Below are 15081 nucleotides of genomic sequence, written 5' to 3'. Positions count from 1 at the left end.
TCAAAAGTAGAATCGACCAATTGGAAAAGGTTAATGAAGAAAACTCCTCCCCCCAAAAAAATAATGGAGTCTACAGAAACTAATGACTCCATGAGACAGCAAGAGTCAGTTAAACAAAATCAAAAAGGTAGAAAAAATAGAAGCAAATGTGAAATACCTCATCAACAAAACCACTGACCTTGAGAATAGATCGAGGAGGGGAAACCTGAAAATTATAGGACTTCCTGAAAACATTGAAGAGAAAAAAAGCCTGGACTTAATATTACAGGATCTAGTGATGGAAAACTGCCCTGACATCATGGAATCGGAGGGCAAAGTAGTTACTGAAAGAGTACATTGATCCCCACCAGAAAAAGATCCTAAAAGGAAAACACCAAGGAATTTTGTGGCCAAACTCCAGAACTATCAGATAAAAGAGAAAATCCTGCAAGCAGCCAGAAAGAAACAATTTAAATATCAAGGAGCCACAGTAAGGATCACGCAGGACCTGGCTGCATCAACTTTACGGGATCGAAGGGCCTGGAACGAGATATTTCGAAGAGCACAGGAGCTTGGAATGCAGCCAAGAATCTACTTTCCTGCAAAGCTGAGCCTTCTCTTCCAGGGAAAAAGATGGACATTTAACGAAATGGAAGAATTCCAAAAATTTCTGATGAAAAGACCAGAACTAAACAGAAAATTTGGATATCAAACAGGAGGTTCAAGACACATGAAAAGGTTAAAAAAGGGGGGGGGGCGGTAAAAGGAAAAAAATGCAATCCAGCAAGTTGAAACTGGCTATATCCCAGCATGGGGGGGGGGGGGGGGGTAGAGACTCTCATAAATCCTGAGAATCCTGAGAAATGTAACTCTAACAGAGAGAATATACCTAGCCAGAAATGCTGGACATCCATGACCTATTCATGAGACTGATATCTAATGGGATGTAACTGGCTTTAACTCCACCGGGGAGAAAGACTCTAATAACTCTCAGGAATTTGGACTCTATTCAACAGAATATACTGAACTAGAAGGGACAGACACTCAGAATTTTCTATGACTTAGATAGAAGGATCTAAAAAAAATACACTACCTCCCTAAAAAGGGGGACAGGAAAGAGATGGGAGGAGGGAGGGGATTGAATGGGACAAATCTCATTACACTAAGAGGTACAAAAACCCTATGGTAATAGAGGGGAAGAAGGGAGTAGAGGAGAAACACCTGAATCTTCTTCTCATCAGACTTGGCTTAAAGTCAACCTACACATACTCAGTTAAGTTATATAACATCTAACCTTTCAAGAAGTAAAAGGGGAAAAGGGGAGGGGGGGACAGAGAAAGGGAAGGGGAGTGGAGGAAATAAGGGGAAATAACAAAAGGAAGGGAACAGGGAAAGGGGAAAGAAAGGGGAGGGGGTGGTATTCAAAAACAAAATACTGGGAAATATGGATAAAAGGGGGGAAAGGGGGAAAAATACTAACAGAGGGAAGATAGCACAGAGGGCAATAAAGAATTAGTAATCATAACCTTGAATGTGAATGGGATGAACTCTCCCTTAAAACGTAAGCAAATAGCAGAGTGGATTAAAAACCAGAATCCTACAATATGCTGCTTACAAGAAACTCATTTGAAGCAGAGAGATACATATAGATAGAGTAAAGGTAAAAGGTTGGAGCAAAATATATTTTGCTTCAGCTGAAGTAAAAAAAAAGCAGGGGTAGCAATCCTAATCTCAGACAAAGCAGCAGCAAAAATAGATAGTGTTAAAAGAGATAAGGAAGGAAACTTTATCTTCCTAAAAGGGACCATTAACAATAAAATCATTTCAATATTGAATGTATATGCAACCAGTGGGACAGCACCCAAATTCTTAGAGGAGAAGCTGAAAGAATGACAGGAAGACATAGACAGCAAAACTCTACTAGTAGGTGACCTCAACCTCCCGCAATCAGATCTAGATAAATCAAATCATAAAACAAAGAAGAAAGAAATTAGGGAGGTAAATAGATTGTTAGAAAAATTAGATATGCTAGACCTATGGAGGAAACTGAATGGGGATCGAAAGGAATATAACTTTTTCTCTGCAGTACATGGAACTCATAAAAAATTGACCATGTACTAGGATATAAAAACCTAATGATCAACTGCAGAAAGGCAGAAATAGTGAATACATCTCTCTCAGATCACAATGCAATAAAAGTCATATGCAATACTGGGCCAAGGAGACCCAGAGCAAATTGGAAACTGAATAACCTCATCTTAAAAAATGAGTGGACCAAAAAACAAATTATAGGAAGAATTAACCATTTTATCCTAGATAATGATAATAATGAAACAACATACCAAAACCTATGTTATTCATTCAAAGCAACTCTCAGGGGATATATTATAGCTCAAATGCTTATATGAATAAATTGGAGAAAGAGGAAATCAATGAACAAAACATGCAACTAAAAAAATTAGAGAAATAATAAATCAAAAATCCCCAATCAAATACCAAATTAGAAATTTTAAAAATCAAAGGAGAAATTAATAAAATTGAAAGCAAAAAAACTATTGAATTAATAAATAAAACCAAAAGTTGGTATTATGAAAAAAAACAATAAAATTGATAAACCTCTGGTCAATTTGATTAAAAAAAAGAAAGAAGAAAACCAAATTGCTAGTATTATAAATTAAAAATGTGAACTCACTATCAATGAGGAGGAAATTAAAGTAATAATTTGAAATTATTTTGCCCTTTATGCCAATAAATTTGATAATCTAAGTGAAATGAATTAATATTTACAAAAATATAGGTTGCCCAGGTTAAATGAAGAAGACATTAAATACCTGAACAACCCTATCTCAGAAAAAGAAATTCAACAAGCCATTAGTGAACTCCCTAAAAAAAAAATCTCTGGGGCCTGATGGATTCACAAGTGAATTCTACCAAACATTTAAGGAACAATTGGTTCCAATCCTATATAAACTCTTTGGAAAAATAGGGAAAGATGGAACTCTGCCTAACTCTTTCTGTGAAACCAATATGGTACTACTACCTAAACCAGGAAGAGTTAAAACAGAGAAAGAAAATTATAGACCTATTTCCCTCATGAATATAGATGCAAAAATCCTAAATAAAATCTTAGCAAAACGACTACAACAAGTCATCACTAGGATAATACATTATGATCAAGTAGGATTTATTCCAGGAATGCAGGGTTGGTTCAATATAAGGAAAACTGTTAGTATACTCAATTATATCAATAAAAAACCTATCAGAAGCCATATGATCATTTCAATAGTTGCTGAAAAAGCTTTTGACAAAATACAGCATCCATTCCTATTAAAAACACTAGAGAGTGTAGGAATAAATGGACTGTTCCTTAAAATAATTAGCAGTATCTATCTGAAACCATCAACAAGCATTATACTCAATGGGGAGAGGCTAGAGGCATTCCCAATAAGATCAGGGTTCAAACAAGGGTGCCCATTATCACCACTACTATTCAATATTGTATTAGAAATGTTAGCATCAGCAATTAGAGAAGAAAAAGAAATTAAAGGAATTAGAATTGGGAAGGAAGAGACAAAACTCTCACTATTCGCAGATGACATGATGGTCTACCTAGAGAATCCCAAGAAATCATCTAAAAAACTACTGGAAACAATTAGCAATTTCAGCAAAGTTGCAGTTTATAAAATAAACCCCCATAAATCCTCAAATTTCCTATATATGACTAGCAAGAAACAGCAGGAAGAGCTAGAAAGAGAAATTCCATTCAAAGTAACCTCAGACAGTGTAAAATACTTGGGAGTCTATTTGCCAAGACAGACTCAGAATCTTTTTGAAAACAATTATAAAACATTTCTCACACAAATTAAATCAGATTTAAATACCTGGGCAAATATCAACTGCTCATGGATAGGTAGAGCTAATATAATAAAAATGACAATTCTACAAAAACTAAACTATCTGTTTAGTGCCCTACCAATCAAAATTCCAAAAAATTACTTTAATGAGCTAGAAAAAATTGTAAGTAAATTCATATGGATGAATAAAAAGTCAAGAATTGCCAGGAGCTTAATGAAAAAAAAAATGCAAACAAAGGTGGCTTAGTACTACCCGATCTAAAATTATATTATAAAGCATCAGTCATAAAAACTGTTTGGTATTGGCTAAGAAATAGAGTGGTGGACCAGTGGAATAGACTAGGTGTAAAAGCAGGAGAGGATTATAGTAATCTGCTGTTTGATAAACGCAAAGAGTCAGGTCACCAGGATAAAAACTCCCTCTTTGATAAAAACTGCTGGGATAATTGGAAGTTAGTATGGAAGAAACTTAGATTAGACCAACACCTCACACCCTTTACCAAGATAAGATACAAATGGTTACAGGACATAGACATAAAAAACAATACTATAAGCAAATTAGAAGATCAAGGACTAGTCTACCTGTCAGATCTATGGAAAGGGGAACAGTTTATGACTAAGGAAGAGTTGGAGAACATCACCAAAAACCAATTAGATGAGTTCGATTACATTAAATTAAAAAGTTTTTGCACAGATAAAACCAATGTAATCAAGATCAAAAGAAAAGTAGTAAATTGGGAAACAATCTTTACAACTAATGATTCTGATAAAGGACTCATTTCTAAAATATACAGAGAACTGAGTCATATTTTTAAAACAAAAAGCCATTCCCCAATTGACAAATGGTCAAAGGATATGCAAAGGCAATTTACAGATGAGGAGATCAAAGCAATCCATAGCCATATGATAAAATGCTCTAAATCATTAATTATTAGAGAAATGCAAATTAAAGCTTCACTGAGGTATCGCCTCATACCTCTCAGATTGGCCAGTATGACCAGGAAGGATGATGATCATTGTTGGAAGGGATGTGGGAAATGTGGGACACTATTACACTGCTGGTGGAGCTGTGAACTCATCCAACCCTTCTGGAGAGCTGTTTGGAACTATGCCCAAAGGGCAACAAAAATGTGCATACCCTTTGACCCAGCAATACCACTACTGGGTCTATACCCTGAAGAGATGAGGAAAAAGGGTAAAAACAGTACTTGTACAAAAATATTTATAGCAGCCCTGTTTGTGGTGGCAAAGAATTGGAAATCCAGTAAATGTCCTTCAATTGGGGAATGGTTTAGCAAACTGTGGTATATGTATGTCATGGAACACTATTGTTCTATTAGAAACCAGGAGGGACGGGATTTCAGGGAAACCTGGAGGGATTTGCATGAACTGATGCTGAGTGAGATGAGCAGAACCAGAAGAACACTGTACACCCTAACAGCAACATGGGAGTGATGTTCAACCTTGAAGGACTTGCTCATTTCATCAGAGCAACAAATGGGAACAATTTTTGTCTGTCTGCAAAGGAGAGTACCATCTGTATCCAGATAAGGAGCTGTGGAGTTTGAACAAAGTACAAGGACTATTCCCTTTAATTCAGAAAAAAAAAAAAACCCAGAAGTCTTATGGTTTGATCTGGTTACCTCTGAGAATTCTGTTCTCTTTAAGGATATGATTTCTCTCTCATCACACCCAATTTGGATCGAGGTACAACATGGAAACAAAGTAAAGACTGACGGAGTGCTATCTGTGGGGTGGGGGTGGGGGTAGGGAAGCAAGATTGGGGGAAAACTATAAAACTCAAAAAATATCTTTAATAAAAAATTAAAAAAGAAAACTGCAAAACTCTTTTTCTCAAACTTCCAATGAAAGTAAAAAAAAAAAAAGAATATTTTCAATACTAAAATTTTACCAGTGTTGAAATCTGGCAACAAGACATGGAATGCCACTACTTCCAAGGAACTGAATGTTAAGCATTTCGAAGAGGGTAATAGGTACATGAGAGTGTTAATGAATTGCAATATTTAACCAAGAAATCTTAAGAACAGGTGTCAAGAATATCACATAGCACAGCAAAAGGAGAATTAGAATTATCAATGATGAACGAATAAGATACAGTTAACCAGAGTACTTCCTTTGGCAGGTTTACTTTCACAGTCAGGGGAAAGAGAGTAATATTTTTGAAATCTTGTGTGAACTCCTTGTGCTTATCTTTTAAGAGAAAATATAAGACAGGGCTGTCTAAAATATGGCCTGCAGGCTGCATGCAGCCTGTCTTTGGGTTTTCATTTTCATGAGCAGAAAAAATAAAATAACAATTTACATGGAATGTGTATTAGATCTTTTAATTTCATCACTAATAAATAATCTCATTGATGTTAAGTTTCTTTGGTGTTTTTGATCATTATTATGGACGGAACATATTGCACAGAATTTTTATGCACCTATCTTTATATTGTTGTGTTGTCACTTTATTGTTTTGTGTTTGCTTTCATGCTTTGCTCCTTCACCTGTCATATTGATTACACATGTTCCCCCACTTTCTAAGAAGTTAAAAATTCCATTACTTTTCATAGCGCTTGCTAAACCTAAAGTAAGACTACAAATTAACTTAGTGTACTGTATTTTTTTATTCTGGATGTGGCCCTAGAATAATTATTTTATTTTAATGCAGTCCCAAGATAACTTAAGGTTGGACAGCCCTGATAAAAGAGAATCTATGGATGGACAATCACGGAAAACATGAAGATCATCGATCCCTTTGAGAATTTTCATTTTTTATTATTAATTTAATACATATCAACAAACATGTATTTTTCAACACAAGTAGATAAGCAGCCATTAAAAGAGTTCAGAAAGTCCATACTCACTTGTGGCATCAAGAAACTGTAGCAATGTGGGAGAAGATTCTGTTAATATGGCAGAGTAAGTCAGAAAACTTTTGGCTCTCCAAACTTCCTTCACAAAAAAAAAAAGAAAAAAAAAGAACACTTCAGAGTAGCAAAAATAATTATAGGGTAAAGCAGTTTTCCTCCTAAGATAATTTAAGAAAACATCATGAAAGATCTAATAACCTGAAATGGAGGTTTGACCTCAATGAAGAGCAAATACTTCTGACTTTGCAGAATCAACAAACAATAATTCCTAAAGGCAGATGGGTGGACAGTTAGCCTTAGCCTTAAAAATTTCTACTCATAACAATGTGTGGGTCTGACAACTGAGTAGAAGACTGAATGACCTTCTACTGTCTAGGGATGTCAAGCATAGTTGTCCTGACCAGATGCATACTGGGTTGTAACTGGGAGGAGAAGGAGTTAGCACAAAGCTGGTGAGTGCAGTAGTGAGGGGCAGGGACCCTGTCAGCTATGAGCCCTTGCAGGAGATCAGAGTCCCTGGTTTCAGTTCTAGGGCAGAGAGGACAGCTGTGGTTTGCAGCCACTCAAGGGACAGAGGAATTACAAGGAGCATGATCATTTATAGGACAGCATTGTGAGGGTCCTAGTTGTGACTTAGAAATGGAGAGGAAAGTCTAGAGTTGGACCCTGAAATAGACCTTAGAAAATAACAATAAGAACAATCTGAGGGTTGGGGCATTATTCCCCATACCATGGAATTGCATCTTGATTACATTAATAACTGTTAAAAACAAAACAAAACAAGAAACAAATAAATACAATTGAATAAGAAAAGGAGAAAGAACCCCACCATAGACAGTTACTTTGGGAATAGAGAAAATATGGGTTCATATTCAGAGGGAGATAATGGAATTTTTTAAAAAGTCCTTTTTCATTGAGAAACATCAAATGGCCCAAGCAAAAAAAGAGTTCTTCAAAGAACTTAAAAAGGACTTTAAAAATCAAATAAAAGATATTGAGGGGAAAATTAGAAAAAAATAAGAGCAATCCCAGAAAATTAAGAAAATTATGAAAAAAAAGTCAACCAAATGAAAAAGAGAATCAAAAACTTAAGGAAGAAAATAATTCCTTGGAAACTAGAATTGGGCAAAAGTGATGTTAATGAGGTTCTAAGACACCAAGAAATCATAAAACAAAATCAAATGAATGAAAAAATGTAAGATAAAGTGAATAAGAATAGTTGGACCATCTGAAAATTATAATTAAAGAAAAAGAATCTTGATAGGATTCTTAAGGGCAAGAAAAATTGCCTTTAAGGTCTATAATATGAAGGCAAAGTAGAAATGGAGAAAATACACCAATAACCACCTCAAAGAGATTCCCAGATGAAAACTTACAGAAATATCATGGTCAAGTTTCAAAATTTCCAGGTTAAAGAGAAAATATTAGAAGCAACAAGAAAAAAAGTAGCAATTTAAACATCATGAAGCTACAATAAGGAATACACAAGACCTATCAACTACAATATTAAGGGATCATAGGTCTTGGAATACTATATTCTGTAGAGTAAAAAAAGCCATGGTTACAACCAAGATAATGACCAACATACCCAGAAAAGCCAAATATAATCCTGAATGGAAAAAATAGATATTTAACGAACTCAAAAACTTTCAAGTTTTTGAGATAAAAATCTCAGAACTTAAGTGAAAATTTGATATATAATATCCAGGAGAAATATAAGGTAAACATTAAAAACCAATTATAAGGGACTTACTAAAGTCAAATTGTTTACTTCTTATACGTGAAAATATTAGCAGTACTCATGATTTTCATCATTATTTGAGTAGTTTGAAAAAAGTTTTGGGCTGGGCTGAGTATGATGGGATAATTCTATAAAAAATAAAGCTGTGCAGGGAAAGATAAAAAGGAGTCATTACCTCATACAAATGAGACATACAAGGAAAAAATAATACAGAAGAAGTTAGTTGGGGAAAGGGGGGCAGTGCTGAAAATGGATTAAAGAGGGAACAACATATGTATTTTAGAAGGCATGAAAGACTTCTAAATTCAGAAATAAATAAGAGGGCAAGAAGATAGGGTAGGGAAGGGGATAAAGGAAGGACTCTTACAGGGGAAGGTCAGTTAAGGGATAGGAGGACAAGATAGTGAGTAGAAGTAAACCAGAGTAAGGAAGGATAGGGTAAATAGGGTGAGAAGGATAGTGAGGAAAAATAATAAGAAGGAAAATATTCAACAAGTAATTGTACCTTAGAATGTAAATGGGACAAATTTACCCATAAAAAGGAAAAGAATGGAGATTAAAATTTTACATTCAGCAATATGTTGCTTTTAGGAAACATTAAAAAAAATGAAAAATATACACAAAGATAAAATAAAGGGCAGGAATAGAATTTAGTATGCAAAAAAGCAGGTATAATAATCATGATCTCAAAGTTAAAATTAAAATAGATTTTTTAACAGCAGTAAAAAATAGAGAAATTATTATGTCAGCAATCTTATCAATATTGTCTTAGACTATTTAGAATATCTAGACAATATAAAATATTTGGGCATATGACTACCAAGACAGACACAGAAACTATGTGAACATAAATATAAAACACTTTTTAAACCAATAAATTCAAATCTAAATAATTGAAGTAATATTAATTGTTCATAGGCAGTATAATTTTTAAAATGACAATTTTACACAACTAATCCATTTATTCAGTGTAATCCCAATTAAAATACTAAAACAATATTTCATTGAATTAGGAAAAAATAATGATAAAGTCCATTTGAACAAACAAAAGGTCAGAAACTTCAAAGAAACCAGGGGAAAAAAGATATAAGGAAGAGTGGTCAAATTGTTTACTTCTTATATGTGAAAATATTAGTAGTATTCATGATTGTCATCATTATTTGAGTAGTTTGAAAAAAGTCTTGGGCTGGGCTTAGTGTGATGGGATGATTTTACAAAAAATAAAGCTGTGTAGGGAAAGATAAAAAGGAGTCATTACCTCATACAAATGAGGCATAAAAGAAAAAAAATGATACAGGAGAAGTTAGTTGGGGAAAGGGGGGCAGTGCTGAAAATGGATTAAAGAGTGAACAACATATATATTTTAAAAGGTATAAAAGGCTTCTAAATTCAGAAATAAATAAGAGGGCAAGGAGATAGGGTAGGGAAGAGGATAAGGGAAGGACTCTTAGAGGGGTAGGGTATGGAGGGTGGGGAATTTTCTGTAGACAGTCTCTCAATGAGGGTGTGATAGAATGGGAATATTGATGTGGTAGGAAATGATGATCTGGTTGATTTAGAAAAACATAGAAAAACTTGGAATTATGAAGGAAAAAGCTATCCCCCTTCCGAGAAACAGATAAGCAGAAATAAGCATACTATGATCTTACACATAATATGTATGAGTGTATATAAGTATATGTGTATGTTTATGGATATGTATTGCATATATTTATGTATATGCTTAATTGTAGCTTTCTTTAGGGTGGTGGGGGAGGGATGAGAAAAAATAAAGTAAAAAATACACAACAGAGAACAAAAGAAAATCAACAAGAAAGCAAAACTGGGCAGTTTTGAAAATAATATATAATATTTATTATATCTTTGGAAAATATTATTTGAAATGGAAATTTATTGTTTTATAGTAATCCTCTCTTGTCTACTGTGTGTGACATTTTTTCTTTTCTCATTGTGTATTTAAGTTTAAAATTTTAAAATTACCAAAAAAGATAAAAGAAAAATCTGTAGCGTGCACAGCAGCCACACCTTGGTAAAGCTTCTTGGCAATCAGGTTAAACCAGGACAAGGGTAATTGACAGGTCTTAAATCCCTCAGTGAGATTGGGGGGTGGGGGCAGGGTATCTACCCCAAGCATGTGAAGATTCATGTTGAATGAAAATATTTGTAACAATGGATATGAAGGCTGCTGAAGCAGACACTGTGGAATACTTAGAGCTGGATTAAACATCAGAGATGTTTAATCAGAAGTCATCCTAACTTTTGTATTGTCACTGGACTTCTGATGACTGGAAGAGAGAATGAAGCTGGTGACTTTGTGCTACTCTGCCTCATTTAAATTCAATTCACACACAAGTCAAGACATTACCCCATGGTGGCACTGATCTTCTTCAAAAATTAAAGATAAACAACATTTTGACATATTATGCAAAAAAGAAGAAGAAGAAGAAAGAAGGAGGAGGAGAAAGAGGAGGAGAAGGAGGAGAGAAAGGAGGAGGAGGAATAGGAGAATAAGAAGGAAAAAGGAGAAGGAAAAGACATTATTATTATTATTATTATTATTATTGAAACATCTTGCAAGTTGGGATCATCTTATTCATCGTACTCATATCCCTAGCAGTTAGTACAGTATCTGGCACAGATTAGGGGCTTAAGAAATGCTTGTGGATCAATTGAAACTTTTAGGTCCTGTGCTTATTTCAAGATCCAACAGAATACAACAAATCTAACATAATTCCAGCTCTATCCTAGATATCTGAGTTCTCATCTAAACTTCCTTCTGTATGATTCTGTGTATATTTAATAAATCACTAATATTCTCTTCTTTTTTATTTTTTTTATTTAATGCAATGGGGTTAGTGTGACTTGCCCAAGGTCAACACATCTAGGCAATCATTAAGTGTCTGAGGTCACATTTGAACTCAGGTCTTCCTGACTCCAGGGCTGGTGATCTATCCACCTAGCTGCCCCTCTGTCTTTTTTTCCCCAATAGTATCACTATCACACCCCTCCCTACAGCATTCTCCTACTTCCCCAAAAAAAGAAAAGTAAAATCCATCCCTTGTAATTAATAAGTATTGTAGTCATTCCAAATAAATTCCCATATCAGTAATATCTTTTAAAAAAGAGTCCCATTCTGCACTTTTAATCCTCACTTCTCAACAGAAAGGTGATAAACTGTTTTATTACAAGGTTTCTGAAGTTATAATTGATCTTTAGTTGTTAATCCTTCTAAAACTACAAATTGAAAATGAATTGTTGATCTGAATTGGTAGTGGGACTTTCTTCACCAGAATTCTCTTCACAGAGAAAATCACAGATTTGAACAAAACCAAACAAATTTTAGGTAGATTCCATTGTCCTTGGAAAGTAATTTTTGTTCTTAGCTATAAATAGTATTTTTTTAAGGATTAGTTAACAAATTGAGTTCTGTGGGCAGTAGATAGAACCCCAAGCCATGGAATCAGGAGGTCCTGAGTTCAAATGTGACCTCAGACACTTACTAAATACCAGACACTTACTAAATACCTAATTGTCTGACTTTGGGCAAGTCATTTGACCCCATTGCCTTGCCCCCCCCCAATTGAGCTTTGTAGCAACATCTCCTTATCTTTTGCACTTATCTTTGCTTCACATCTGTTGCTACTAATAATGAAATACTGGATTTGAATGTGAGAAATTTATTAAGCATGCTCATTATGGATGTCCTTTTTTTCTTTTAAACTAAATGCATAATTTCATTGGGTAGAAAACTTATGAAGAAATAACTTCTTATCAAAGCATTTCTGTTGCGTACTCTGCAATTTAAAGTCTTAGAGAGAAGAGAGTTGCCCAGCAGTAATGAGATTTATATATTTAGTCTAGGGTCCCACAGTCAAAGTGGGTCTGAAGGGGCCTTGAACTTAGACCTTCCAGTCTTCAGGTTGACTGGATTTTCATGCCCTATTCTATGCCATCCTCTGTCTTTACTACTAACATTCTATTCAGAAGTAATATGATAAAATCAGGAAAGCTTTAGCCCAGAGCAGAGACTCATGATTACAGCAAAGTCTACAGGAGGCAGGGCAATCGAGAGTGGGGTAATCACCAGAATAGAGCAGGAAACAGATACAGCTGTGAAGAGAGGGAAACCACCATGCTCCCAAGGGTATGGCTCTTCATCTCCATTATAGGCAACACTTCTTTCTGCCCACTCCCTATATAATCATAAACATAACAAAATCTACTGAATAGAACTACCCATGTCCAACTCAACTGCTGCAAACATTTGCTCTAAGCTGCAAACTTCAATTAAATTGAATCACTTGGGGTTCAGTCATCTCAACCCTTCTTTCCCCTATATTCACATTCTTGATCACCACAGCCACACACACACAAAAACAGACTTGAACACACACACACACACACACACACACACACACACACACACACACACACACACCGTTTCCAACAAGAATGATGAAATGGAACAGGCTTTAGCATTTTCTAGATTTTTTCATAGGAATAAGAGCTGTTTAAAAAAAAGATTATCTCATTCAATCTCTTTATTTTACATGCAACAGATCCTGTCCTTTCATGTGCAATCTTGGCTTAATTCTCCAGAGGGTGACTACCCCAATTTCCAAGACAGGGAAGGATACTATTGTTGCTTGATCCTACTAGCAATAATCAGTCAGTAGATGCAATTGTTGCTTAGCCAATTAGTAATGTTTGACATTTCATGAACCCATGTAAGGTTTTCTTGGCATTTGCAAACTAGGTTAAGTGGCTTACCCAGGGTCACACTGATAGTAAATGTATGAGCTGGATTTGAACTGACTCCAGGGCCATTACACTGTAGAGGCAATTAGCTCTTATCAAAGGCACTTACTGAGACGTCATGGTGCTTTTTTTAAAAAGTAGCTTTCATTTCCCTTATAATCTAGGGCACACTACCCTGTAAATATACACACTGCTGATAGAGGATGTACAAATTTAGGATATGGTGGTAGTGAGGCAAACGTGTAGGGAACATATGTGGCCAAGGATATTCACTAGTCTAATATTAAAGGGCCTAAAAGTCTCTTCTTTCCAATGAAAGTCCTCACACATCTCTTCCTGTGTGCAGTATCTCAGGTGGGTGAGGTCTTTAACTGGGCTTCTTGGGTTTGCACCTCTCTACACCTTACCACTTGATAACAGGGCTATTTCATGAATCTACAACTGGTTCCCTTCCCTGATTGTAGAAGTTTTGATCCTGTTCCTGAAAGCAACTCCCTTCCTCAAGTCTTTATATTCATATCAGTTGATAGTGCTTTTCTCTAGTTCCTATTGGATAGTGTCCTGTAGGAATGGAGCCCATCTACTTTAAAATAATATGACTGAAGGAGAGTAAGGAGTGAGAAATCTTCTCCTTCCTTACTATTCCCAATTGGCAAGTCTTTCTAGAACTGGGGTTAAGTTCTACTTCTGACTATTGCTGAACTAGAGACTCAAGTTTTTTGTTGGTCCGCTAAGGCTGATTTTCCACTGCCCAGTTGACAGATTTTCTTTAAATACTGTCAGAGAAGAGGGTTCATGCTTCATAGCATATCTTATTATGCCCTTTTTTTCTATTATTAGATCAACTGTGAGGGCAGTTAGGTGGTGCAGTCCATAGAGCACTGGCCTTGGAGTCAGGAGGACCTGAGTTTGAATCTGACCTCAGATACTTGACTCTTCCTAGCTGTGTGACTTTGGACAAGTCACTTAACCCTGATTGCCTCGAATCCAGGACCACCTCCAGTCATCCTGATTTATATCTGACCACTGGACCCAGATGACTCTGGGGAAGAAAGGTTGGTGACTTAGCACAGCACCTCCTCACTCAAATCTAATCCATGTGCTTGTCATGGCATCACCTCCCTGATGCCATGGTCTTCTTTGAGAATGAAGGACAGATATTATGATATCAACTATGGTGCACAGGGAGATGAAATCCTTTTTTGCACATTTTTCCAACCACTTAAATATTTGCTGTTCTAGGCAAATTAATTGGGTGAGCTTTTTGTTTCTCCAAAGTCCAGAAAAATCCATGTGGCACAGTTCTTAACCCAAAAATAAACATTCTTTGGTAAGTTTGTTGTTCTATCATTCTTAGTGTAATAGTCTCTTGGACTATTCCCCAATTCATGTTTGTACATTTTAAGTGGTGTTCATAAAATTCTCATAGGTTATAACTTGTCTTGGTGCTTGCAAAGCTTTCCCCAGCTCAAAGATCCAAAGAAAAGAAGAGAAAAATCTAGCTTCCCTCCTCAAAGAGAAAGTCTGATCGCTACAGTGTCCAAATCTCCCAATTGAGAAACCAGTATCCAGTGAGGAAACTTCCTAAATCCAGGCAACACGAAGCTTGACGTTCCCTCACTGTGTCAAACAGGACCCTCTTTAAAAAAGAAGTAAATTCTGGGAGCTCCGCAACAGAGATTAATGCTATCCTTCCTCTCCATACACAGGTGAAATTAAAGGTTAGAAAGGTAAAGGTACTTATTTAGGATTTGAACCCTAGTTTTCTGATTCGACGGCATGGCCTCATAGATCCTGCAGACCTGCTTTGTCGGAGATTGCCATTTTAAGAGATTTAACTGGGTTGGGAGAATGGGGAAGGCACCCAGACATT

The 15081-nt window shown here is 35.7% G+C and overlaps 1 long non-coding RNA gene across 1 annotated transcript in view; it reads right to left on the bottom strand.

Moving 5' to 3' along the window:
- The window catches only part of LOC141506921 (uncharacterized), a 168014-nt gene that overhangs the window by 151315 nt on the left and 1618 nt on the right, over positions 1-15081 (bottom strand). The window contains exon 2 of the long non-coding RNA XR_012474014.1: positions 6704-6787. This is a non-coding gene — a long non-coding RNA (uncharacterized LOC141506921). The remainder of the gene's footprint in view (positions 1-6703; positions 6788-15081) is intronic.

The sequence above is a fragment of the Macrotis lagotis genome, chromosome 1, assembly GCF_037893015.1.
Source record: "Macrotis lagotis isolate mMagLag1 chromosome 1, bilby.v1.9.chrom.fasta, whole genome shotgun sequence".
Lineage (NCBI taxonomy): Eukaryota > Metazoa > Chordata > Mammalia > Peramelemorphia > Peramelidae > Macrotis > Macrotis lagotis.
This window is presented reverse-complemented; position numbering and strand designations above follow the sequence as displayed.